Raw genomic sequence first — 27,670 nt, 5'->3', positions numbered from 1 at the left:
TAAAAGATTGTTCCATATATCTCATAAAGCACCTTTAGTCTTCCTTTATTTTTCATGCGGTATTGAATAGACACTGGAGATGGAACAGGGTGACTGGGAAGACAGCCTCTACATGGGCTCGTCAAGGAAGCAAGAGGGCTTCCTTGGTTTATTAGGTCCTTCTACTCCCAGACATTGACCCTGAACTTGGCATATGAGTGAAGAGAGAAAGATCTATAGACCTCTTAACTTCCAAGGAGTATGGCAAACGGAGCCTCACAGGCAACTTAGTAAACTTACTGGAGGGATGATTTTACCTCATCTCCATTAATAATTAGGACTCACAACCCAGAGACAAGCAGGATAAGCTATTTCAGTTACTATCCATTTTAACATGGATATGATAATAACTTTTGAAATAAGAGCAGGAATAACATCTATACCATAAGGTTGTTGTTGTTTTTTTAAGAATTCAGCAAGATAATAAATGTAAAAGCGCTACTCTATTCTTGGCACATTTTAAATGCTCAAAAAATGGCAGTTGCTATTATTTTTACTATTACTACTTATAATTAAGCTAAATCGTTTATGGGGATTTTCACGAACACTGTTTATTAATTGAAGTATTGTGACGCATTTACACACACACGTAAAGCTGGAAAAGTCAGGGCCTAAGGATGCGGATAGATTTACATAAAAACAGTTACCTCGTCTCTCCCTACCCTATAAAGTGTATAGATGGCTGTTAGCATTTTTCACAGCTTTTAGTATTTCAGTATCAGATTCTTCATGCTTCCCTGAGGTCGCCTATGACATCACACTCCCACGGGAATAAGGTGCTTTGCTTTCTCACTTGTATGTCCTTTTAAGACCAGAGAGCATGCCTCCTTATGTATTAGGCCCTGCCTCCCACCTTATATTCTATTTAAGTTAACTAACCTTAATCAGAAGCAAGCTTATTAGTGCTTTTCCAACGTAAATGCAATTCTAAGCAAAGGCCTAAACAGTTTGGCGTGAAGCGGCCTAGCTTGTTTATGCGTTTACTTGCGCTCTGCTGCTGGGGGGGGTAGAGCAGCGGGAGGATGTCCAGAGAAACTGCAGCCAGCCCTCCCCCAGGCGAAATGCAGCTCCCCACACCCTGAACATTTGCTCCACCAAAAGGGCATCGTTTTCAGGGGCCCCTTGGCGACCAAGTGCACATAAGGCCCTGAGCAACTATGTCAAAAAAGACAGTGAAAGAAGGAAACCTGCCTCCAGTCCTTTGAACTACTGTGTATCCTAACGAACTGCCATGGGGTGAATTTATTTTTATTTTTTATTTTTCCACGGGGTGAATTTCAAAGGAGACATGGGGTTTATGTTTCTCTGGTTTCCAGTTTGAGGGAGCCCCCGGTCGGGGTCATGCATGAGTGCTGTCATATTCGGGGGACATTCTTCTCAATAGAATAGGGGCATTAGGCCGCTGTGTCGCTGGAGCGTATTGTCATTAGAAAGCCGCACACACCATTAGAGAGAAGCTCAGTGAAGGGCATTATCCTTATGTATTAGCACACACCATTAGACAGGAGTTTCCATGGCAGGGCCTACCGAGGGGGATGGGTCCAGGACACCGCAGCCCCCCGGGTGACACACTGGAAACTGTTCCATGGCTCAGCGGGCCGAGCTGGGGCCGGCGGTTGGCACCCGGCAGCACCTTGAGCTCCCAGCGGTTCTTTACTCTGAGAGTGATTTTTTTCTCCGATTCAGATGGAAGCCCTAATGAGGCTCCCAAGGAATTGTATCGTACTTCAACAGAGGCAAAACTCACACAAATTAAATAATAATAAAATAATTATCCCTGGTTCTCAGCTTAAGGCTTGCAAATATAAAGCATTTTCAGTTAAGGAGCTTGAACACTTCAATACTTTTGTGCATGAAGCTGGAATCAGTAGGTAGGGGGGAGGTTGGATTTTAAATGATGCTGGGCGAACTTATCTAAATGAAACAAAAGAAAGAACAAATGCATGTTTGGTTTTTAAAATCTTAGCAAAGGGTAATGACGAAGTGATGTTTCTTTGTCCCAACAAATGTCAGAGCTATTTGTATGTGATATGCCTAAATGTCATTTCTCCATAAGGGTCCCTTTAATATGCTGTACATTCCCACGCAGCATTAATGCATGCTATGGATATTTGCCCCTGAAAAGGCGGAGCAGCACATTTTGCACTTCTCAAATGAAAATTAATCTTGAATGAGTTTGCTTGCATCATTTGCATTTTCTATGGATAATGGAAACACATTTGCAAATAAAAGGTTTTTTGCAAAGCAGAAAAGAGTATGTTTGAGGATATAACTCTCATCTAAACCATAGTCTAGCAGATTGTAGTTGCTGTGGTTACAGGACCGAGGACATTTCAGCCTCTGATTCAGTACAGAAATATAAAAATGAGAGTAAAAGTGATAAAATGTATCACTTAGCTGTCTAATATTAATTTTTACTTGTTTAATATTTACATATTTTAAATGACTCAGCAATCAGTAGATACAAAGTTATGAAGTAAAATATATTTATTTTATATGTACATATTTATATAAATATTTGTTTACTTATGACCAGTGGCAAAATCTATAGCTTTTTAATCAGCTTATAAATACCAAAGCTTAGAGATCAGTTCTAATCCAATTTTATACATAGAACATAACAAAATACTGAAGCTAGGTATGTACTAAGAGTGAAAATAAAATAGTCACTATCTTAACTATTGCTGTAGTATATATGGGCTGCACAAGCAAATGCAAAATCTAAATGTTTTCAATTTGTTGTTAATTTTAGATGTATACAGAAACCCCCCCCCCCCCCGCATCATTTGAGACATTGAATAAGAGTGAACATGGGACACGAGCACAAAGTCACTGTGCTCTTGGGTGGGTTCGTTGTCATTTTGAGGCCTTGCATGGTCCCTGGTGAGAAAGGACACGTGAAGGTACCCACTGTGCCAGGCGCAGGTCAACCACCATCCTCCACCCACAAACACACACAAATCCTTTTTAGTTTATCCTTTGTTAGGGAAAAAAAAAAAAAAAAAAATCATTTAGGCTGATTTTTTTTTTCATTTCTCGTGTGTTTATATATGTTAGAGATTCTATAACATGTCATTTGATGGCCTTACTGTCATGCATTGTGCATGTACTGTATGCAATAAGCACTGCGACATGTATGTATGTGCCCCTCTTCTCAGCAGGTAGAAGTTCCTTACACTCTGACGGGACCTCGCAAAACTGAGCGTCCGGTGAATAATTACATTCCATTGTGCATTACATGCTCAAAATGGTTTTACCCAAATTCTTGCAAGCAACACATAATAAGTGGGTGGTAGAACCAAGAATGGTGTCTAGCTCAGGTGGCTACAAGTGACTATGGATTTTTTTGTATCCTATCATGTAACTTATTAAGCACACGCTTAATAACTTAAGAACTACTGGATAGAATTACCTGAGCTCAAATCTCAGGTAACCTCACCACCTACTGAGTAGGAAACTTTGGACAAATTCTTAACCTCTCTGAGATCTTCGTCTGGAAAAAGAAAATAATAATATGGAAATAAGAAATGATAATAAATGCTTACAAATATTAACTCACTTAAACTTCACAACTACAGTAGTGCCTGAAAAAAATAGATGTTATAAAATTATTTGTTACTGTTGCTAGTTTGTTTTGTTTTTAAATATATCTTAATTGATTTCAGAGAAAGGAAGTGAGAGGGAGAGAGAGAGAGAGAGAGAAACATCAGTGATGAGAGAGTCATAGATCAGCTGCTTCTTGCACGCACCAGGCTGGGGATCGAGCCTGCAACCCGGGCATGTGCCCTGACCAGGAATCGAACTGCTATCGCCTGGATCCTAGGTCAATGCTCAACCACTGAGCCACTCCTGGTGGGGCACTGTCACTAGTTTTATTCAAAGGGATTGTAAAGTAAAATAATTATAAGCCTACCTTATGAAATTGTTGTGTGTTTTTTTAAGTCATGATGTATATAAAGAAATCACTCCACCTTTGGTAGTAATGTATACTAAAATGCCAAACAAAAAAGGTTTATGATGCTGAAATTCCTGCCTACAGTAGATTAATCACAAAGATATGCCTGATGACACCATCACCGACTGTGTATTCCACATGTGCTACCTTGTTTCTGGTTTGATCCCTCTCTTATTTCTTCTTGATAATTCCACTCATTCAGCTCCTCAAAATGAGACATGAGTTCCCTCCTTAAGAGCCTGCACTGACCATTCCCTGTATCCTGAACTTGCTTCTTTCTCCACAGAGAAAAGAGAGCCCCGTAGGGAGATCTGTCAGCAGCCCTGTCCCCCTATCGCCCATCACATTATCCACACATACTCAACAGGCCACGGAACCAGAGAGCTTGGCAGGCAAGAGTCTTCATTACCTGGCTCAAGTCTATCTTTCCAGTTTCATGCCCCCTCATTTCCTGAGCGCCCTCTGGGCTCCAACCACCGACGACGAACAGTTCCCAGAACGAGTCTCCTTCAAACCTCTGAGAACGCTGCACATGTTCCTTTGCCTCAACTCTCTTTTTATCTTGCCCACCTGTCAGGCTTCTATGTGTACTTTATGACCCAGCTGACGACATGGTTTCTATTTCCAAAATACAGTGCTGAAGGTTACATGTAGTCAAGGCACCTGTCAGGAAAGAAAATCCTACCCCTGAAGCCCAGGCAGGCGCTGAGCCCTGGGCCCTCTGACAGGCTTCTCTGGCGCTGAGAGCCTGCCCTCAGTTCGCCCTCACGCTGCGTTCCTGCCATGCTTCACAGGCCCCTGAAACCTCGCCCCCTCTCTAGCAGTCCTCGGATAGGGTTTGCTCTTCACTGAAAAACCAGCAACGCATGAATCCATGCACTGTCTGAAGTCCTTCAGGCATAAAATGGAGTTAGAGCCTTTTTCTGCCATGATCCTCTGCACTTGAAACAATGATAAAAATTCAGGCTTAAATACTTGTTCAATATGTGCACTGATTAGAACATTTTTATACGCACATTTGAGTATATTCTGGGATGCAAATTGCGAAGAAACACTGCAGAGGCATGTTATTTGATGGTTAAGAACAGGAGCTATCTCACCAATGTGTCCAATTTTCATTTTGTCGGATACTGCGTTGGTGCACTAGATGGGTTTTGAGTTTTAATGAGTCTCATTGGTTCTAATTAGAGTAACCTTGGTGGAAATAGATATTATTACTCTGCAAATCATGACTAAATTGCTGTTAAATAATTTGCATTCTGTTACATGGTTAATGCCCTAGTACAGACAGAAACAGTTAGGTCCAAGTCCTTAAGTACTTGTTAATGCACACCAGCAATTTGGGCCTCAGCTAAGGATTCGCAGCTTCCTGACCCATTTTGTCCAATCTGTGCTCTAGAGTATCTGCAAGTAATTAGATATGACATGCTCTGCAGCCTCACACAGGCAGGTTATGTCTGTACCTGCAGAATATAGGTTATTTAGAAATCTCTAAATTTGTAGGTGCTAGTTACCATTTGACTTGAGTACTTATTAGGTGTCAATTGCTTTAAAATGTATTGTTTGATTTCATTATCTCAGTCCTGCAAAATAGGCATCATTATCTCAATCTTACTAAAGGGGAAAGTGAAGCAAAGGGCAGTTAAGAAAACTTTCAAGGTCATGCAGTGGGGCTGGATGACTGAAATTCTTACCCTTTTCGTACTGATGGGGCCTCTCACTTCTTAATTTCTAATGACTACATTTATAAAGTATATTATAACCTAATATACTTTATTATTCAATTATCTATTGACCACCTATGCACCCAGGACTCTTAATGGGCTGTTGATTATATAATAAATCATGAGGCATAGGCTTTCTCCATTAAAGAAAAAAGTGATTGTTTTCTCACCTGAGACAGACTATGGATGTAATTATATAAGAAAGAGTTGCAAGTTTATTCATTTTAACCATTACATGAAACTATTTTATAAGTTTTGATTGTATATGACATAAACTATAATAAGCAGTTTAAGATAAAGGGACTGCTACATTAAACATTCATTTATTAATTTAGTCTTGGACTAAGAACAGACTCTGACAGGCTGGGCTTGTTTCCACAGTTTGCTCCCTTCTAGATCAAAGTCATATGTGGGTGAATCCATTGGTGGCACTGAGTCAAGTGTCTGCCTCCAAGGTACCTGTGGAGCCAGGTCTTCTGCATTCTTTCTTGACTCATAAAGTTGGAAATTTCCCAACCATTGGAAGGGCATTAAAAATGCTGACTACTGAGAAAGCATCAAAAATGTCCACAAGAATACCTTTGTAGAAAACTGCTGTGTCCGGAAAATACATTTTTATAAAATACTTATCTATAGTCCAACCACCAAGATAAATAAATAGTAAATAGTATAAAATGGAATGTTTTTCAAGTTTTCCAATGCAATAGTAAATAATTTCTAATACTATAACTTCTAATCACAAATTTATATTTAACTTCTCTCATCATAATCTATTTAATGAAGTTGCCTCAATCCATCTCCTTGCCTCATTTCTTTCCTAGTAAAATTACATAAATTCTTCTATTAATTTTGGATATCCTAATTTATCTGCATGATGACAAAGCAGCTGCTTGTAAAGCACTAATTTTAATTAAACTCCCCATTATATAACGGAATTTGATATTTATTAAAAGACACAATAAATGTGCTAAACCAGTTTGTGTTTAGAAACCACTGCTTTCCTCATTTTATACTTATTTTTACACTACCTTCCTTTTTTGAAATCTGCATTGTGAGACATACATCTAAAAAGTATACGAACTGTACTCATTTGATAGCTTGTTAAGGTTTTATATGTATAAGGTTTCTATTCTAAGCACCAGAGTTACTGCATTAAACGGAGCTAGAAATCCCTCTTCTCATGGAGCGTGCATTGAGTGTGGGAGGCAAGAACCAAACAATAATAAAGTAAAATGCATCGAGTCAGATGGTATTGAGTGCAATGGAGAAAAAAATAAGTGTACATAAAATATAGTGAGACAGAGAAGAAGTTTTAGGTAGGGTAGTTAGGGAAGGTGTCATTGGTGAGGTGACACTTGAGCAGAAGCTGAAGGGGTTAAGGGAAGGAGTTGCATGGACAGATTTGGAGGAAGAGCATTCCCCGCCGAGCCAAGGCTTTGGGGGCATCAATATGCTTGACATGTTTGGAAAGCAGCAAGGAAGTCATTCTGACTCAAAAAGAATAAATAAGGGGGATATTAGCAGAAACTGTGCTGTTGTGGAAAGAAAGGGGTCGGATAATATAGGCCTTTGTAAACTGGCCTAAATACTTTGATTCTTACCCAGGGTAAGGTGGGAAGCCATCGGAGGGTTCCCAGCACAGGAAAAATAGGATTCTTTTAGAAGGACCATTTGCATTTTGTATTTTGCAAAGACTGAAGGGGAATGACAGAGGTCAAGGCAGGCGATGGACCCAGTAAAGTGATGCAGGGGAAAGTCGGATTATTGCAATAATTCATTGTAGGCATAGCGGAGATAGTGACAAGTAATTCAAATCAGCATGTGTTTTTGGATGCAGCCAACAGAGTTTGACGCCAAATCAGGAAGTCAATGAAAGGCTAAGAATAGGGTAATTCCAAGGATTCTGTTCTGAGCCACTAGGAAGATGGGGCCCCCATTTGTTGAAGTGGAGAACACTGTCATGGGTATTTTTGAGGGAGAAGTCAGGAGTTAGTATTATATGTGTAAATTTGATATACCCACTAGACATATATGAGAAGATGTGAGCAGAAAGCTGGGTATAAAAATAAGGAGTTCTGGGGAGAGATCTGGGCTAGATATATAAGTGGGGTGTCTCCAATTTAAGGGGCAAATCTACAGTCTGAGCCTGGTGAGACCCCATAACGAGTGAGGGTAGAGAGCAAAAGCAAAGTCTGGGAGATGGGTTCTGGGTTAGGGAAATTAGTGGGATAACCAGTAAGACTGCCAAAGGGGGATCAAAAACTTAGCAAGGAAGCCGGGTGAAAGAAGAGAGGGTTTTACTGAGGGTGCAATCAAGTAAATCCAATGTGTGACAAGGTCAAATGGCAAAAATGCATAGCATGTGTAGTTTAAATAATAATAAAAATGAAACCAACACATCCACCATCGTCCAGCTTAGGGAATAGTGCCTCCTCTTTCATAACTTTCTTTCACTTAGGCTCTTAAGGGGCAATATGTTTCTATTTCAAACAGCTGAAAGGTCTCCAATAACTTCTAGACACGGTTAATGTATTTCCTGAAACACCCATTTTATCAGGGTAAAAGGGTTCTCTCTTTTTCAATTTTAAAAAGAGCCTAAGTAAGCACAATTTGGTTGTTACTTCCTTCATCATTAGTTTACATTCTCTTTTGAATTGACTGACTCACTGGTAGGATTTAACTTGAGCCCCACTACTCTGTAACCTAACCCTCTACATTTACATGTCAGCCGTTGAAGTATGAAGTCCTCATCTGAGCTTCGTAGTCCATCTCAAAGAGCAAATCTAAACGGATTGTGTCTGACAGTTCCAGAGAGAGCAAGAGTGTCCCACGTATTCACGATGTAAGGGATAAAGATAACTGCTTAGCCGGGCCCCAGATAGGCATATTATTCACGTATAAAAGCAACTGGCTTCAGCATGCAGATGATGGCTTCTCAGGAATTTCTCACATCAGCTGCCATATGCCAGCAGTTCAAATTTACAGGGAGATGAAACAACTCTCTAATCCCTTAAACTGCTAATACATAGCTAAGAATCCTTGTGCATAACTAACAAAATTTACATTTTCTAAGCTTTAATTTCTTGAAGGATTTATTTGATTTTTTGAAACATGATAAGAAAAATGTTAAAGCATGAACACTGAATGATTGTATTTGGAAGGGAAGGGAACTGTAATGGGAGTTCAGTGTATAAATGAAGCACATCTCAGGGGATGCCCACTTGTTTGCCTGTATTAATTATTTCTGCAGAGGGAGTGTAGCAAATGGTGTCTCTGAACATGAAATTAATCCTTCTGTGGTTTAAGGGATATTTTTCCTTGTTTAATATTCTTTTCTGACGTGTATGAATTTTGGCTATAATCCTAAAACTGAGTCTCAAAACATAAATAGACACCGTAAGATGGCAGGAATGATTGATGACTCTGAATTAGTTACTTTGACTATATTATGACAGTGCTTGTTTTAAGTCCCTTGAGACCCCAAATTTAAAATGTTAGTTAACATAAGTTAGAAGAAATAAAGCTTTTGGTTTTAGCACTCAACCTGAAATAATTTCCAAACCTTAAATGAGCCCAAGTAGAATAAATGTTCCTCTCCTCCTTGCTCTATAATCATTTTATTCACTAGGGATATCTTTTCTGCTTTTTCAGCTCCCAGCTAGTCCTTGTCAACTACTAAGATGAAAACATTCATTTCTTTTCTCATTCAATTTTCAAGAAAAAAAGCAGATCTTACCAACTATGTCATTTCATGCCTCTTTGAAAAGAAAACTTTTTTTTTTTTTGGCGTGATCTAAAAGCTACTCTATCTGTTTTGTCTAAGAGTTTTAAAAATATTTAAACACATGTGAAATTCTAGTTAAAAGGGTTGCTTTCTTCCAGCTGGAATGTTAAGATTTTATTTGCTCACATCTAGAAATATGTAATATTTTTGGTTTTGTTGTTTTCCAATTTGTAATTTACAGGCCTCCCTTTACAAATGGAAAGGAGCACAATGTCCTTTTTAGGTGTTTTTGAAATACTGTTAATGACAATCCAACAAATCTAATATAGGCAGCTTTTCAGTAGAAGAAGCTTTTATCATAGAACCTGTATACTGGTATTCATTGTGCCAAATGTGCTAAACACACGCGCAGTGTAGAGTGGCTTTTGCAGAATCGGTCGTGTGATTGCGTTGACTCTAAGGTTGTGTAATTGCATTGACTATACATCTCTCATCTGAAGCCCCTTGAAACCAACATCATACTTTTGGAAAAGCTCTGGAACTATGAGAAACTAACTGGTTCTTAGTAAATAGCATATCTGGTTGTGACCCATGACAGATGATTCCAAAACATTACTTGGGTGCAGTCAAGGCTGACGAAGAATCCACCCCAGACCCATACATCACTTTTCTTCAGAGCCATGGAAATACAGTAGAGTAACAATTTCCTTTATTATGCATAACAGGTTTCTTGTCAGTCTTTGGTGGAATGTGATTAGATACATCTTCCCAGAATAAATATAACACCAACAGAGGAACAATAATCTAATCGAAATAAAAATAGAGTGCTTGTAACTATGCAAATATACCTTCAAGACAAATTATCTATTCTCTCTTCAAAAAGACTTCTGGCCTTGCTGAAAATCCTGGCAGTTGGCCTTGCCATGCTAGCACGCTTAAGGTGCCTTCTTTTTGTTTTTCCCCATCTTTCTCTACCTGTGGACAGAGTCAGGTGGCACCAATGCCCTGGCCCCTGAGCAGTTGTTTCTGCGCCTGCCGCCTCCTGGAGCCGACTTTCCTTTGTGCCCTTTACTTCCTTTGGTGCCCTAGAGAAACCTTGATCCCGGCCACCTGACTGGTCCATGAAGAAACTGACAAAGATGAGAAAGTCTGAGGTGCTGGCTTAAAATGATTTCTTTAGGAGTAAGATAAATACCTTTTAAAAAAAATATATGTTTTTAAAAGCACAGACAATCTGAGTACAATTAGAATATCTGTGGCTAAATCTACCTCTATCACAGAATTCCTAAACCATGTTCATCCTAGAAGTTTATCCTAAAATTAAATTTAGTGACTTCTTCTCACATCGAGTGATGGAGAGGAGGGACAAATGGGAAAATTATGAATCTGGAGCACACTTCTCTTAAATAAGTATCTAGATTTAGTTCTGCACCTAAATTAAGAAACTACAATCTAGAAAGAGGGAGGAAGAGACACAGAATGATTAAAAGCACTTAACTGGATCATTCAGAAAAGAGTTACTGGTTTTTCTTCTGACTTTAATACTTAATTTTTTTTTTTTAATTTCCAGAATTACTGGAAAATAAGGTAAATAATAAATATAAGTGAAAAAAATATATACTATAAGTCCATTGCATCATTCTTGAGGGAACTAACACATCCATTTACATCTAATTTAAATTCTATTCAATGGAATAATATTAATGAAGATGAATATATTTCAGAATCCAAGTAGTAAAACAGTGGTTTAGACAACAATGCTCAGCTTAGGACAGAAACAAACCACAAATTTTAGGGAAACCGATTCTGTTACATTTGCTGGTATGGAAGTGCACAAGCCTCTGGCAAGGACTCTCTTGCTAGGACAGTTCCAACAGGGCCCCGCTGTCCAGCTCCTGGGGAAGCACCGAGCACTGTGAGTCTCAAGGGCACAGGGCAATGCAGGGATTCAGTGCTGAGCTGGATCCAAAGGGACATTATCCAAGGTCTGAATGTCAGTACTAGAAAGGCAGGAAATGACTTTTAGTATAAACCTAAGACAAGACAACAGCCCCGGGTCCCTCTGATATCAGGAGGTTTGAAAAGAGTGTGTAAGGAAAAGCAGCCCAGGGCAGGAGCTGGGAGCAGGGTCAGGGTGTCCGGCGTCCTTCCTGTTGGCTGCTGGCCGCATGGCCCTGGGGAAAACCCAGTTATGGTTGAACCTGGCTTCTCAGACAGCTGGTGCCATGGGCTGAATGTCTGCATTGCCCCCAGTATTCACATGTTGAAATCTATGCCCACGGGGATGGCATTAGGAGGTGGGCCTGTGGGAGATGCTTGGGTCATGTGGGTGCAGCCTGCGGGAATGGGACTAGCCCTGCTAGAAAAGAGGCCCACAGGGCTCCCAGCCCCTCTGCCACTTGACGTTACAGCAAAAAGATGCCATGCAGGAGGTGGGGCCTCGCCAGACACTGAGTCGGCACACTCCGTGATCTACATTCCAGCCTCCACAACTGGGGGAAATAGGTGTCTGTTGTTGAACAGCCGCCCAGGAGTTGGTATTTTTGATAGAGCGGTCCATGGACCAAGACAGCTGGTAAGTCATGCCAGCTCCCAGTCTACCCAGGGAGAGCAAATGAGTAACCGTTTACTAGGAGATCATGACTAATGCGTCCTTTTGTCTACTTCTGTGTGTGTTTCTGTAAAGTTGTGACAGTTGAGAAATAACTGTTTGCCTATCAGCCAAATTCATAAGGAATTTTCACACTCTGCCCTGCTAAAGAGGGTTTGGGGTCAAATAACAAGGGGTTGCTTAAGAAAATACCAAGTTCTATAGTTATCTAGAGATGGTTTGGCAAACTAATAAAAGAACCCTGTCATGTATTCACTCGTTCAGGTATTTGACACAATCTCACTGTGCCTGTTTCTGGGAGATGTCCTAGAGTCGTTTGGCAAGCTTAGCGAAGAATTGCAAAGTGGGATTGTGAGCTATAAACATGAATTGTCTGTAACTAACTTGCAGCCTGACACTGAAGTAGTCATTTAACTTCAGTAAAATTCTGTAACATCTTCATCTGTAAATGAGACTGCCCATAAGTCCAGGACGAGCACTTGGCAAATAGACCCTGGGAAAGAAATGACAGATTCAGTTTCTTTGTCACCGCTAAGCTGTCATGTATTGCGCTGGTTTTTGTGCATCAGCCTGTTCAAGTACATCTAGAAAGTGCCTCAGGCCTTACCTGTTAATTCATTTCTCTGGCATTTGGGTCACCTGAGTTTAATGAATGGTGCCTAAAGATGCTGGCGTCACTGTGAGACAAGTTAGAGCAGAATCCTTACCAAAGGTCATAGGACCAAAGAAATAAAATTTGGAAAATTATAGCAAATCTTTAAAATAAATGAAAACTAGAAGCTGTAAGTAATATACCAAGAAAAGAGACTCACTGTGACATGAAAACATTCAGATTATTTAGAGAGCATTTATAGTACACAAACTAGAAACACAATCACAAAAGTGGGTTTTTCATGTAATAAATCTCAAAAACATCCATGTGATATGTACTAAAAATGTCTTCTATAAAGTCATATACATGTAGATGTTGAATTTCTTGTAGGTAAAAGCTAAGTGACACGTCTGAATGACCCATCGCTTCATCTATTATGCTAAATTGCTGTAAGAGCCATTGCTGTCATGATAACAACACAGTGAAAAATGTGTTAATCAAATCTCTAGTTGAATAGGTTGTGGGAAATACATTTTTTATTCAGCTTGCTGAAAGGACAAAGAATAATGCATCATAGCATTGTACCTTCCAGGTGAGCATTACTTGCTTAGCCCACAGGGAATGTTGTCACAATGTGTCCACAGGATTATTGTAATTTAAATTAAACCCACACTTTCCAAGGCACAAATTGCAATGGAGATATAGCTTGAGACTAATAAAAACAAAGTATTTTAAATGTGTCGATACCAGTTACTATTTTTAATAGTATTATATCAAAATGCAAAAAAAAAAAAAGATTATTTCTAGAGCAGGCTACCAGATGCATAGCAATAAAAACAAATATTTTCCTATTTATTTTTCATCCTGCCTCTGTACATGAAATCAGACAAGCAAGTGCTTCAGAAGCTTTACCTGCTGGTTTCAGAGGATCTTCAGATGGCGATATTTTTTATGAACACATTGTGAGTTAGGGCCAAAAGAACCGCTCTGGGTTTGGGATAAAATGTAGAGAGGTAATAAAATGACCACTTCCCCCTCATGTCCACACAAAAAAACCCAATAAGTTTAAAGGAGAAGAAGAGAAAGGGTGAGGGAGGGTAAATGCTCTTGGAATTTTGAAAAATCTCATGTAGGAGCCACTAACCAAAAGGGGCGATTGTGACGTGGGAGGGTGGCTGCTTGGGGTGACTGCATCTGGGCAAGCTTTTCCAGGCACCCTCTCCTTGCCCCTGAGCGGAGCACCCACAATAAACAGTCTAGGCCAAGCTGCGTCCTAGGTGCTTTACGTGGATTAATCCTTAAAACCTCATGAGTTGGGCACAATTATTGTCCTGTTTACAAATGAGGAAGGAAGCAGGGGATGGATGGTTAGGGGATTTGACCAAAGAAAACCAGCAAATAAGTGGCAGAGCTGGGACTCATGCTTTCCGGGCCCACAGCCTCTGCTCTTACTCACTACGTTACACGGGCCCCTAATAGTCATTAATGAGCAAGAGCCGGCGTCACTGGATGTCTACGAGTAAATGTATTTGTGCAGAATGCTGGCCTTACTGAATTATTTTTAAATGAGATTCATTAATTAAAGATATGATGTGATGGAGAGAACACTGTATAATAAAATATTACAGACTGGCTTCAACAACAGACATTTGTTTTCTCACAGTTCTGGAGGTGGGAAGCCCAAGAGCAACATGCTGGCAGGTTTGAGCTGTGCTGAGGCCTCGCCCCGGCTTGCAGACGGCACCGTCTCACTGTGTCCTCACATGGACGGCCCTCTGTGCACATTCATCCCTGGTGCCAGTGACTCTGTGTCTAAATCTCCCATTCCCTAGACAAACACCAGCCACATTGGATTGGAGCCCACCCTAATGACCTCATTTAAACTTAATTACTTCCCTTTTTTTGTTGATTTTTTTTAAATTATTGACACTTCCAGATGTCCAGCACTCCCCCCCATTGCCCCCCTTTACCCAGCCCCCCTCCCCACCTCCATCACATTGTCCTGTGTGTCCACGGGCTATGCATACATGCATACATGTTCTTCAGCTAATCTCTTCCCACTCCCCTCTCCCCACTTCCCTCTGAGATCTGTCAGTCCCTTCAAGGCATCCATGCCTCTGGACATGTTTTGTTCTTTAGCTTATTTTTTCATTAGGTGCCACATATAAGCGAGATCATACGGTATTTGTCGTAATTACTTCTTTAAAGGTCCAGTCTCCAAACACAGTCACATTCTGATGTATAGAGGGTTAGATTTTCAACAAATGAAACACAATTCAGTTCATAGCAAAGGCTAAACCTGCAGCTCTGATGGGAATTATTCTGGTTTTGCCCCTGTGTGACTTTGGCTCAGTCCTTTCCTTTCTGTTGGAGGGCACCCGCTACCTCAGTGCTGGAGCTTCCTGGTTCTTGACTTTCTGAGTTGCATCTTTAACTTCTCTAATTCTGTGAATCAGCCTACCATCTTCATACATACATAACTTCCTCTGTGTTCCCTAAGTTATCTAGCATTTTTGGTGAATACAACTCAGGACTTCTAAACAGAACATTAGCTTTTCTTCACAGCTTTGCTGGGCCTTTGGTATGTCAACAAGTATGCCGGTCTACCTAGCTGTGAAATGGGTTAATAATGCCTGTATTATAGGGCTGCCCTGAGAACTGTGTGCAAGGGACCCTGCATGGTGTCTGTGGTGGAAGTTACTTCGGGAATGTTCATCTTCTCCTTACGGCCCAGGCCCCACAGCTTTCATGCTCATTCTTCCATCACCTTTGACCATCCCACCTCGGTGTCAGTGTTTATCTCATTTATTTTTGGTCAATCACCATAAACGTCACACACTTTGACGTCTGTCTTCAGGAAGATTGAGGCTTTTAAAAATTCAGACAGTGTGGACACGTCTCCTCACAAATTCGTAAACAAGGAGATACATAATTCAACTTGGCTCCCAGCATATTAAAATTGTAAGATATAACAAAATTGTTAAATCTTGTCCTCCAAGCTTGGGTAGCCCACTGACTCTGGCTGGAAACAATTCTCTAAACAGAGCTGCCGAGGCAAAGCTCAGGGTCACTCTGGGTCACACAAAGGGGGGCAGTTTAGGGGACTCTCAGCCCAGCCTGCTAATCTGATCCTGCTAACAGCAAACAGGGACTTGACACATTTTGTTTCTATGTTGACTTGGAGGAGATATATTCCAGACTTAATTATCCACTTAATTATTTGAACATATTTTATCAAATAAATAGTCATATGACACTTGTTTATAATAAAAACTACTATACATCATTTTATGTATTTACTTGTATCATTTATCCTGTTTCTCTTATTGAAAATTAGAAACACTGTATTAATCCCAAAGGAGTAATGTTACTAACACAGAATGAAAATGTATAGGTATTAATCGCAGATATAAGAGAGGCAAATATGATGAATTATGGTGTTTTGCTTTGGTATAAAAACAGTGATTAAAATGTTATTTATATCACATTTTTGTGAATAATATTAGCATCTGCTTGTCATATCTAGTTCTGTAATCCATCAGTAGAAACACTGCAATTACTGATAAGGAACAGTGTTATGGGGCCAGGGTGTTCCCCAAATTGGAGGGCACATGTCCAAAAGGCGCTGACGGAGCCAGAGCTTGGAACCAGGGCTCTTCCAGGAGGAAGGCTTCCAGTGGCCGCCAGGAGCACGGTCACTGGGAGCTGTGAGTTGCAGCCATGACTTCAAGCAATGTTCTAAATTAGGCTGAATTCATAAATCCAGAGCCAAAGACAAGCAGGGGCCAAGGAAACTGGGGGAGACAATATGAGAAAGGCTTTGGAAACGATCTGAGTCAGGCAGAGTGGCTGGGAAATTCGTGATCAGCCTCTGATCAGAGTCAGGCCTATTCATAAAGCGGCTGTCAGGCAGCCCCAGCAGCTCCCGGGGCGCCAGGGTGACCCCAGAGTCGTGCTGTCACTGAGTGCTTGCAGATTGTAGGAACAGGGGCGGAATCTTACCCTGTGGCAGTTTCGATCGATACCCACCAGATCTCAGGAAGAGGAACCCGGCAGGCCAGCAGCGGGGGAGAGAGCGGTCGTGACTTCGGGAGGGTGAGCCACGCAGAACCCAGGGAAGATCTCATGCTGGGTGGGCTGGTATGGCCAAGACGTAGCCAAAACGCCTGTGCAATGGTGTGACGTGAATGGGGGCTCCAGGGAGGACATGGTTTTTGCCCCCAAGGCCGTTTTGGAGCCAGGAAGGTTCCTGGTTTACTGGATGCTGTGTTCACTCGCTGGAGGGCCCAGGGAGGCTGCAAGGCCGGAGGTGAGCAGGGGGAGGCCTCCAGCAGGGGAGAAAGCCTGTGGACTGGGAGCTTCGGGAGTTTCAAACCGCAGCTGAGCCGACCCAGGCTCAAAGGACAGAAGGGAGTTGGATGCGCACACCCTGTGAAAACGGAACCCTTACCAATGTTCTGAATTCCTTTTATCTGTATAGAACCCTAGAAATGAAACCTGAAAAAATAGACTTGGGGAAAGACCTGCTTACACCCCACTGGGAGATGGGGACTGGGACAGGAGGGAAGCCTTATGGGGGAATGGGAGGAGAGAAGTAGGGAAATGAATTTTTACTTAAAGTTTATAAGTTCAGGTCAGTTTTTCCCACACATATGTATTCACTTTATTTTATTTTGAAAGATAATCTGCTCTTCTGTGCACACACACTATCTTATACAGGGTGGGGCAATAATGAACAACTAATAATATAAGAATGAACTGTGTTTCCAGTACTCCTATTATTGTTTTTTTCATACAGACTAACTCTGTATAACTCAATGAAAGATGAGCCTTTCAAATACTAGAAAAAACAATTGAGTGATAATAGAAAATATTCAGTTATTATATAAACCATACTACATATTAAGATGGTTTCAAAAAGCTTTCTGTATTATCTCCTAGCTTGAGACTAGCTTGAGACTAGCTTGAGACTAAACTAGGAAATGCTAAGCTTTTATCCTGATAAAGTCAATGCTGCCAAAATTCACAGAGCATGTGATTTAAGATCAAGCAGCTTTATGTAGAATCTGTAAGAGGGTTTGTTGATGAACTATAGAGGATTTGTATAATATTATAGAGATATGATTATTAATCATAAAATATATAATTTAATTGAAGAGAACTGACAGTTTATAGTTTCTTATAGTATTACGTGGTATAAACAAATTATTTTTTTTGTTTAAAAAAATTGCCATTTATTTTAAGGAGTGTTTGAAAGCATGAAGAAATTGTCATGTAGACTTGATCCAGTCTTAGGTTTTCAACTTTGTTCAGTAAATCCTGCCTAAGTAACCTCCTGACATTTTGATCCACTTATGGGAGGGCCCCACATAAACGCATTTGAATGCTTTTATGACTATGTGAAATGAATCACTGATGATTCATGAAAGAGACAGTCCTATCATTAGCCTTGATATGATGGTAATTTGATTATCTGATGGTCCTGTTGCTCATTCCATTTTTGAACATGAATATTTAAAATATTTGAAGGGCAAAATAATTTCAAAGAAAAAAATCGGGCAATGTTTCAAAAAAATATGGTACTTCACAATTCTTATTAACTCTAGCTCCAGAATACCAAATTATGCTTTTATTTAGCATAGTAAGAAAAGTAATGAAAAATACTTACTTGTGAACAAAAATATTTAAACCAGGTTGTGTCAATTTTATCTCCAATTATAACATTTCTATTTGTTAAAATAATTTAAGTCATTGGTTGAAAGGTGTTTGTCAACATGTTTTCCAGAAAATAGCAGAGTGCCTAGAATCATTCATAATAGGTATAGTGTTGCTATCTTTAGGTAAATTCAAAATGATAAAGATGAGCGCTTCTGTAGCTTGTTATCAACCTGGAGTACTTTTCTGCTTAGTAGCACCTTTTAACATGTATTAGGCTTGGAATTTATTCTGAGAATATTAAAAACCAAACAAACAAACAAAACAAAAACAAAAACTTGTGAATAGTTTGTTTTTATATTTCAGCCTCGGGATATGGCTAACTCTTGCGTTTCCTTTCTTTAGACTTGAAATTAGATATAACCAACCCTGTTATACCTCACAATCTTTCCCCAAATTATCAAATACTCCAGAATGTCATCAATAATATACTGTATCAGGTCCCTCCGTTTCCTTCTTGTCTTCATTTTGAATATATTCCAAGGTATGGACTATTTTGTCAATTTTAAGTGGAAACGAAGCTCAGGGGGACCCTTGCTGGGACGGGCGGAGGGAGGAAAGGCAGTCGAGCCGTGTGTCTAACTCCAGCCCACGGGGCTCTCCTGTGACACTCACGCTGAGACCAACAGGTTCATTTTCACTTAGCACTACCAGAAGCTCATCTAGGGTTACGTGAACTCTCTCTACTATTTTTGTAACTTTCTCTAAGTCTAAAATTATTTCCAAATTAAAAGCTAAGAAAATTGTTTGGTGCTCTATGAGAAAGGTAGTATTATTATTGCCATTTTTCAGGGGGAAAAACTGAAGAACAGAGAGATTAATAAACGTCCCAGGATCCCCAAGTTAGAAAATGGCAGAGCCATACTTCAAGTTCAAGATCGCAATCACCCTGACTTTATGTCGTCTGAGGCTCTGCTAATTCAAAAATATTTATACTTGCTCTTAATTCTGTCTTGACATTTGTTAGGGTGCTACACCATTACACAAAACGACTCTGGGAAAAGAAATGCTATTTGACCATGTTCAGTGCTAAGTGATGTAAGAAAATTTTATTCTGCAGGAATTTTTAACCAAATGTCCAACCATGAACTATTAAGTGGGATCTTGCAAAATAGCTCAATGATAATATTTGTGTTCAGACATGAAAATGCATCCATAAGGCTTTTATGCTTCATTACTTTTTGAAAATAATAAAATATATAATGACAGACTGTTACTAATGCAATAAAGTTGCTAAAATGAGATGAAAAATTGCAAATAATGTATTTATTACATTCAAAGAAGGCCTTAGATGGCTGTACTCTGGTTCTGAATTTGATACAGAGAATTAGTAGTTTGGGCCTCTGATTTTAAAAAAAAGAGAGATCATTTTTATCATTAGAAAATAGTTTAAGTGCTAATTTTTTTCAGGACTGCAGGAATCTTCAATACTTTACTCACATATGATCAACAATCAGAAGCAACCTAAGTAGAGGAAAAAACATATTATGTGATTGATTTCTTTTTCTTTTGTTCAATATTATTTGCAATTAGAATGTGAATGTGATAATGTATGTCACGTCAGCCAAAAGAAGCATAACTCTTTATTAAATTACAAACTAGATAAATGGGGAAGGATGTTATAATAGTTTTAAAAAATCAGATGGCATTTAACTGAGAGAGGAATATATTCTAAGATTACAAATATTTAAAATAGAATGAAATAAATGATTTTCTTCTAGATGAAATGAGTTCCCAACGATTAAAGTCAGTCCTGATCTGGAAGCATCTACTTAATAAATACATTAAATTCTGTGATGCATTCTAACCTAAGACTTGAAAAATGTTGAAGTAAAACAAAACTAAATGTGATCTTAATATATATGGATTATCTTATATGTATTATATATGTATACAAATAAAGGGTGAAGGATCGTGTTTCTTCTTCTTGTGTTATTACTTTGTTTTGTTATAGCTTACTACGTAACTGTGGCAATCACTATTTTGCGCCCTTAAAACACAATGGGAAAATGCTTTCTGGATATGGTTACAGCTTCCTGAAAAGTACTTTAACAAAAGCTTTTCCATGTCATGGTTAAAAAAAAAAAAAAGTAAATAGAATTTATGTCTGTCCTGGGCCCAATTAAACTTCCATTCAAACTTGCCCTGACCAGGAAATAAATTGCCTATGGAATCTGAATAAGGGTTTTCACACTCTTGGAGGGAAAAAAAAGTACATCTATGGAGAGCTATGATTTATGAAAGTATTGATTTCTTTGTTAAATAATGAATTAGATGTCCTACCACAATATTATTTATCAAACTTTTTTGTCATATAATTAAATTGTCACATAATGGATTGTGCCCATATAGATTCATTAAATATTAAAAACTACATGTGACACTGCTCACCTTATCTTTGGCTAACAACACATTTCCTCTGTTCTTTTCCATTAAGGTCAATAATGGTCGCCACTGTCCTTACTTGTCAGAGCTTGTAACCCAAGCTTTCCAAGGCTCAGAGGCCGGGGAGCACACGCTCAGCTTACACGGGAAACCCTGCTACATGTGACTGAAGCTATTCACATATCTAAAGCAAATGGCATGCAAACCATTCCATTCAATTCAAGACACCCTGACAAGTGAGGACACAGGACAAAACTGCCTATAAACAAAGTAACTTAGACATATTAAAATTAGATTTGCATTTGACCAGCCCCACTCATCTTGATTGCCCTTGAGCATTCCCTGAAAACCCTGCTGCGGACCTGTCTTGCCCTGGGCCCTCAGGGTTTTTCTGCGTCTGGCCCTCCATATATTATAACAACTACTGCCACCCACAAAGTGTCACCAGCTGCATGAATGTATTGCTGCCTTCGCCTGATCACTAACCTGTATTCCCACTTGCACTGACCTTCCCCTAGGACTAACCTGCAGTCTTCACCATAATTAATACTTCTGATGGCCATGTAATCCATCTCCAACCCCTCCTACCTCACACATGGAATGGATTCTTATTTCTCTACACTTTTCATTCAAGAGCTGACACTGTCTTGAAACTAAATTTCTATCTCTTAACCACATTCACAGCTGTACTGGGGAGCTTTGCATGGACTAGAAGATGTTGGGGCAGTTACTATTAAAAGTTTACATTAATTGTGTGCTTACTATATATAAGGCAATATGCTAAACATTTTGCGTGCATTATCTTAGCCAAGCATCATGATAACCCAGTGAAATGGGTACTTGGTATTTTCTTGTTTTATTTACAAGGAATCTGCAGATTTAAAAGGTTTAGTAATATTCCTAGATCATAGTCCCAAGAAATGGCAGCAACCATTCAAAAATCAAACATGTCTGACTTCAGAATCTGTGTCTCCAGAGTCTAGGCTCCATTGCTTCAGGGAACAGGTGAAAGTAAAAACTAAAGACCACAGGCAAGTTTTAGTCTGAAATCTTTATGACTAGTTGGTAGTTTATTTTTTAAATTCAATAGTTTTAAAATTATGAAAGACTCTGCTCCTATTTTAAAATTTTAAATCTTCTTTTATTAAAGCATGTAGGGGATTGCTAAAAGTTCATATACACCATGATACTTCCCTTTAGAGTCCTAACCTTTTTATTACATGTGAGTTGGGAACAGAAATAAGAGCATTATTTTTCTGAGATCAAATAATAACTGAACTTCAGTGTCTTGGACTCCGCTGAATGTGCAACCCTCTCTGAAGGGTCCGTCTTCAGATAACAAAGAATTTCTACAGATTTATAAAAGGCTCCTTGGGGAATTAAACATGAGTGAGACAGTCATTACCTCTAGGAATTTTTTTACTCAACATGAAAATAGCTATAAGTGCCATAAGGAAAGTCATGTAATAATGATACAGAGAGAGGCGGGGGGGGGGGGGGGGTAAGGGAGAGAGGCAGTCTGTGATCAGGGCTTTCAGGATAGGCAGGAGAGAATTAGAGACAATTGTTGAAGAATGAGACTAGGTACAGGCTTTCAATAAATTTGAGGATTAAATAAATTGGTAAAAAAATGAGGAACTCTGACTTTATAGATAAGAAGAGACCAGTTTATGGAAACAGAAAAAGGCTTAGACTCTCATTTAGTAATGCCTTCAGGACTGTTTTTCATTTATTTTTGCATTTATTCACAAATTGTGTTCTACGTGCCTGGAACTGTACTTGGTGGAAGCAAGAGAAGAACAGAACAGGACCCTGTGCCATGGCTGTGTTTACAGTGCTCCCGTGTGATGAGGACCCAGAGCTTGGGGGTGGAAACAGTAGCCTGAGTCTGGGTCACAAAGGGCCTGAGATGCTTGGCTGGAGGGCTTTGGACTTGATTCCTATGGCAACTGAGATCCTTTGAACACTTTGAGGAGGGGAATGAGATGATTAGAGTCAAGTGGTGTTGATTTGTATGTGATAGGACAGGGAGTTTCCACTGATATGCAGGCTGCCTTGTTGTCCTGGGGAAGCCAGAGCTTCTGAGCCACAGAGGAAAATGCCAAGTAGACAGAATTACTTACCTGTGAAATATGACCAGACAGGAGGCCAAGGCTGATGGGGAGAGAAGCTTACTGAGGGTTTACTTGCAGAAGTTTCAGTTTCTGAGGTTATAGCACAGATGGCCCTCTGGTTGATAATGCTTGTGGTTACAGCTCCGCATTGCAGTCAAACAGCCAGGTTAAGAATCTCAGCACCTCCACTTACCCGCCTCAGGACTGCAGCCCACTAAGCTGCTCATGTAAGCCTCAGTTCTCTCACTTGTAAACTGTCAATAATATCATCTACCTCTTGGTGCTAGTGCAAGGATTAAACACGAGTATGCGAGTGAAGCATTTAGCACAATTCCTGGGCACAGTAAATGCTGAATAAATGACCACTGTGTTCCATGACATACATGGAGCCACATCAACACAAGCTCAGCAGCTCTGTGGACTTCTCTGTTCCTGCCCAGGGGCCATTCTGAAAGTGACTAGAAAAGGTAGTTGGGGATCCAATCAGGATGCAATAATACAGCAAATGATTGAACAGAGAGACTTTACCGCAAATAATTGTTGAATGAAAAAACTCAGTTACTATAGTTAGCAATTCTGCAAGTCATTACCACCCTATGGCTGGGGAACAAAGAGAAGGGGTAAGAGATATTAAAACTTAGAAGCTTGGAAAAGCTGGAACTCAGACCTCAGAGAAGGGGGTCTTGCTTGCCTTGTTCTGGTGTCTCTGAGGTCATAGTAAGGGTCCCATGGGGCTGGGACCCAGACCTCTGCGGAAGGTGAACTACAAGGCTGGTGGCAGTGTCTGAGGATGGGAAGGTATGATGGGCTAGCTCTGCAAGTGTAGGGGGAACATAATAGCTGCTCTTGTAGCAAAGAATTGCTGCTGCTCAGGTGAGGAATCTCCCCAGGATTGTAAGGATGAGGTGTTGCTTCTTCCTCCAGCCATCCAGTCTCCCCCCGGGTCCCCTTTCTGTATCAGAGACCAGTGGGCAAAGAGATGTGACTAGCAGGGTTGCAATTCCAAGATCAAAAGCATAGTATAGAAAAGTGTGTCTGCAGCTGAGAGACAATCACTTACAAATAACAGAATAATTTTAAAAATGGATAAAGCTTTAAAAATATATCAAAAATACCTTCTCAATTACATACATGATTTGGGAGGAATATTAGTATGATTAAGGCTATGGTGGCAGAGCCTTCTGTGATTGTGACCTTGGTTGTATTTTTGTTTTATGAGTGGGATATGTGAGTGAACAGGATTTTTGGAGTCAGGTGTGTGGGAGGAGAGGAGAGGAGAGCAGAGGAGCCTTGCCTAGGGCGGGAAAGAGACAGATAAACTAGGGAGCTATATGGCAATTATCATAGGATGAGAAATATGGGGAAAAAAGATTAAGGTAAAAGTTATATAAAAATGTTTTCTGTGGGTTGTGATATGAGTGAAGTAAAAAAAAAATTGTTTTTAAAAATATTTTCAAAATAGGTTTGTGAGTGTGTTTTTAGTTATTTACTTATTTATGACACTAACACCAAGGAGTGATTTGGGTTATGGCAAAGCCAGCCATAAAAGACACAGTAACATTATGGTTAAATACACCTATATCTGAGTACAACCACTTTGGAAAATAGTATGGCAATTCCTCAAAAAATTAAGAATAGAGTTACCATATGACCCAGCAATTCCTCTTCTGGAAAAACTAGAAAACATTTATTCACAAAGATACATGCACCCCCTATGTTCACTGCAGCATTATTCATGGTGGCCAAGACATGGAAACAACCAAAGTGTCCTTAGATAGATGACTGGATAAAGAAGATGTGGTACATGTACAAATGGAATACTACTCAGCCATAAGAAAAGATGAAATACTGCCATTTGTGACAACATTGTTGGACCTTGAGAATATTATGCTAAGAGAAATAAATTGGTCAGAAAAAGCTAAGAATCATAGATTTCACTCATATGAGGGATATAAAACTAAAACTCATAGACACAGACAACTGTATGGTGGTTACCAGAGGGAAGGGGGTGGAGGTTAGTAAAGGGTAAAGAGGGTGAAATATATGGCGACAGAAGATGATTTGACTTTGGGTGGTAGGCACAATATACAGGTCATGTATCATAGAAATGTACACATGAAACCTATATGATACTCTTAGCCAACACCACCCCAATAAATTAAAAGAAAAGCAGTTTACCAGCTTCAAGAAAATAGTTTATGATAGTCCGTAAATTGTATACAACACTATTTTTAAAAAATCTAAGGTTAATGGATTTTGAAAATATTATTGCGATAGGAAGACTTTTGGATATTAGTATAATTTGTTTATTTCTGTAAGCTATTGTTATCTAAGTAAATGACTCTTTTACTAAAAAAATATTCAATCAATGATCTAGGCTTGAAAATTATTTTTGAAACATGTATTATAAAAAATCAATTGAGAGTGAATAGCTCCCATGCACTGAGAGGCTTCTAGTTCCATTGCTGGTCAGGGTACATGCTGGGGTTGCTGCCTAGATTCCCTGGCAGGGGGCATGCAGGAGACAGCCAATCAATGTTTCTCTCTTCTCGCTTCCTCTCTCTCTAAAAATCAATAAACTTTTTTAAAAAATTAAAAGTAGAGAAGATATTGCTCCTAAAATACCACATTAACAAACTTGTTAAAATCCATTAGTGATAATAACACCAAACCTGGCCAGTGTGGCCTTGTGGCTGAGCTTGGACCCATGAACCAAGAGGTCACTGATTTGATCCCCAGTCAGGGCACATGCCGGGGTTGAAGGCTCAGGCTCGATCTCCAGTAGGGGGCTTGCAGGAGGCAGCTGATCAATGACTCTCTCTCACCATCGATTTCAATAAAAACATATTTGAAATAATAATATCACCAAGAATGAAAACAAATTGAGGCTTACTACTTGTCAGATCATGTATTATGTCATTTATTCCCTTTTAAGAACTTAAAATTTAAAATATTAATATTTCCTTGACCAAAAATAAAATTTAAGTGGCTAAGTTACATTTTACCTAATATGCAAACGTTCATTATCTGTAATATTTTCATTTCTTCACTCTATTCCTCCTTTCACACATTCTCATTCCCAGAAAAGCATAAACATATTCAAAAGAAAATGAAGATTTATTTTTAAAACATGCTAAGTAAACAAAGATAAAACAAGAAAACAAAAAGCAATGTAAAACTGAAACTAAAAAATCCTATTAAAATACAAATTAGATATAAAGTTTGCTAATGCGATGACCACCTGTTGTTTCTGTGTCTCACCCAGGTGAAAGATAGGTCACTGCACCAACTTAGAAGCCAACAGTGTGGCTCTTCCCAACCCTCTTCCCTTCCTCTCCTCAGAGCTAACTACTAAACTAGTTTCTGTTTAACATTCTTTTCTGTAGTTTTACCATTGCATTTGTAATCCCTACAAATTGAGTTTTCTGTGGTTTTTTAATAATGAACACTTACTAGGAACTGAACCGCCACGCACTCCCCCCCCCCCGCCCCCGGGAAGATGCTTCTATTCCTAGTGAAGGGATTCCAACCTCTGTTTGGTGATAATTAACAGGTTGAAGTACTTGGCAGTTTTGCAACATGAAGGTACAAGCAGGTAGCAGTTATTTCCAAGCCATCACATTTTGCTCACAAAAATTCTATTTTTACCACAAACATACAGGCATGGGGCTTAGAGTGGTGGCGTCAAACTGTGTCTAAGCAGAATTCTGGAATAGAAATAACCACCAAAATTGCAAGCATTTTTCAAGGTCTAAAACTGCTGAGATAAAGCCTAAGAAATAGCATAGCATGATCAATTGGAGTAATATTGTTTTTGGAGCACTTAGATTATTTTGAATTTCAACAACATACAGGAAAGGATTAAACCTTAAGACTTTAATAATGGCTGAAGTGTAGTAAAAACATGCACATTAACTTGATTATAAATTTACATGTTAAAAGGCTTTTGTTAAACAAAATTAATTTGTGGTTGTCTGTATATTTCTACCCTTACAAATTCTAAATCAATGTTATTAGTCAGAAACCTTACATTACTTGTATGAGTCAGAAATCCATCTCAAATGGCTTAAGTGTTCAAGGAAGAGCAGGGTTTGGATGTTCACATACTTGATAATCTAAAAATATGATGGTTTCAGCCACAGATGCAAACTCAGACACTCAAAAAATCAGGAATCTATTTCCCTTCAGCTCTCAGGTCAACTTCTGTGTCATCTACAAAAAGGATTTTCCCATGTGGAGACAACAATGGCCCCTAGAATCTCTAGGGTTCCAGTTCTAAATTCCTGAAGGAAGATCTCTACTATCCTAACAATTTTGCAAAAGACCAAGAGAAGGATCTCTTTGGGTGGAATGCCCATCATGGAAGCATTGCACTCCCAATGGGGTGCTCAGGTTGGCCCAGCCAGGCTCATGTGCCCACTTCCTAGGAGACTTATATGTCTCAGGAGAGCAGGGACTCAGTCTTATATGTTTTTACATACTCACAGGTTAGCATAAATAAAAATTACTTAATATATATTTGTTGAGTGGACTGCTTAATTTCTTTAGGTCTTAGTTTCCTCTGCATTAAATGAGATCTATGACTAGTAAATCAACATATATTTAAAGAGTGGTCTTCAGACTCTAATGATGAGCTGCCATTGTTTGAATTAGACAGTTTAAAAAAAAAAAAAAAGCATTGAAAACTTGCAAGGAGAACATGAAAAACTGTTTGCATAATTAAAGGTAAAGCTAGTTACACTTGAAAAAAAAATGTGCATGGTAATGTTTTTCTTTAGAAATCTTATTAATCTAAATCCCTCTGCCTCCCC

This window comes from Miniopterus schreibersii, assembly GCF_964146895.1.
Source record: "Miniopterus schreibersii genome assembly, chromosome: 5".
NCBI classification, from domain to species: domain Eukaryota; kingdom Metazoa; phylum Chordata; class Mammalia; order Chiroptera; family Miniopteridae; genus Miniopterus; species Miniopterus schreibersii.
The sequence above is the reverse complement of the archived record's forward strand: the minus strand, read 5'-3'. Positions refer to the sequence as shown.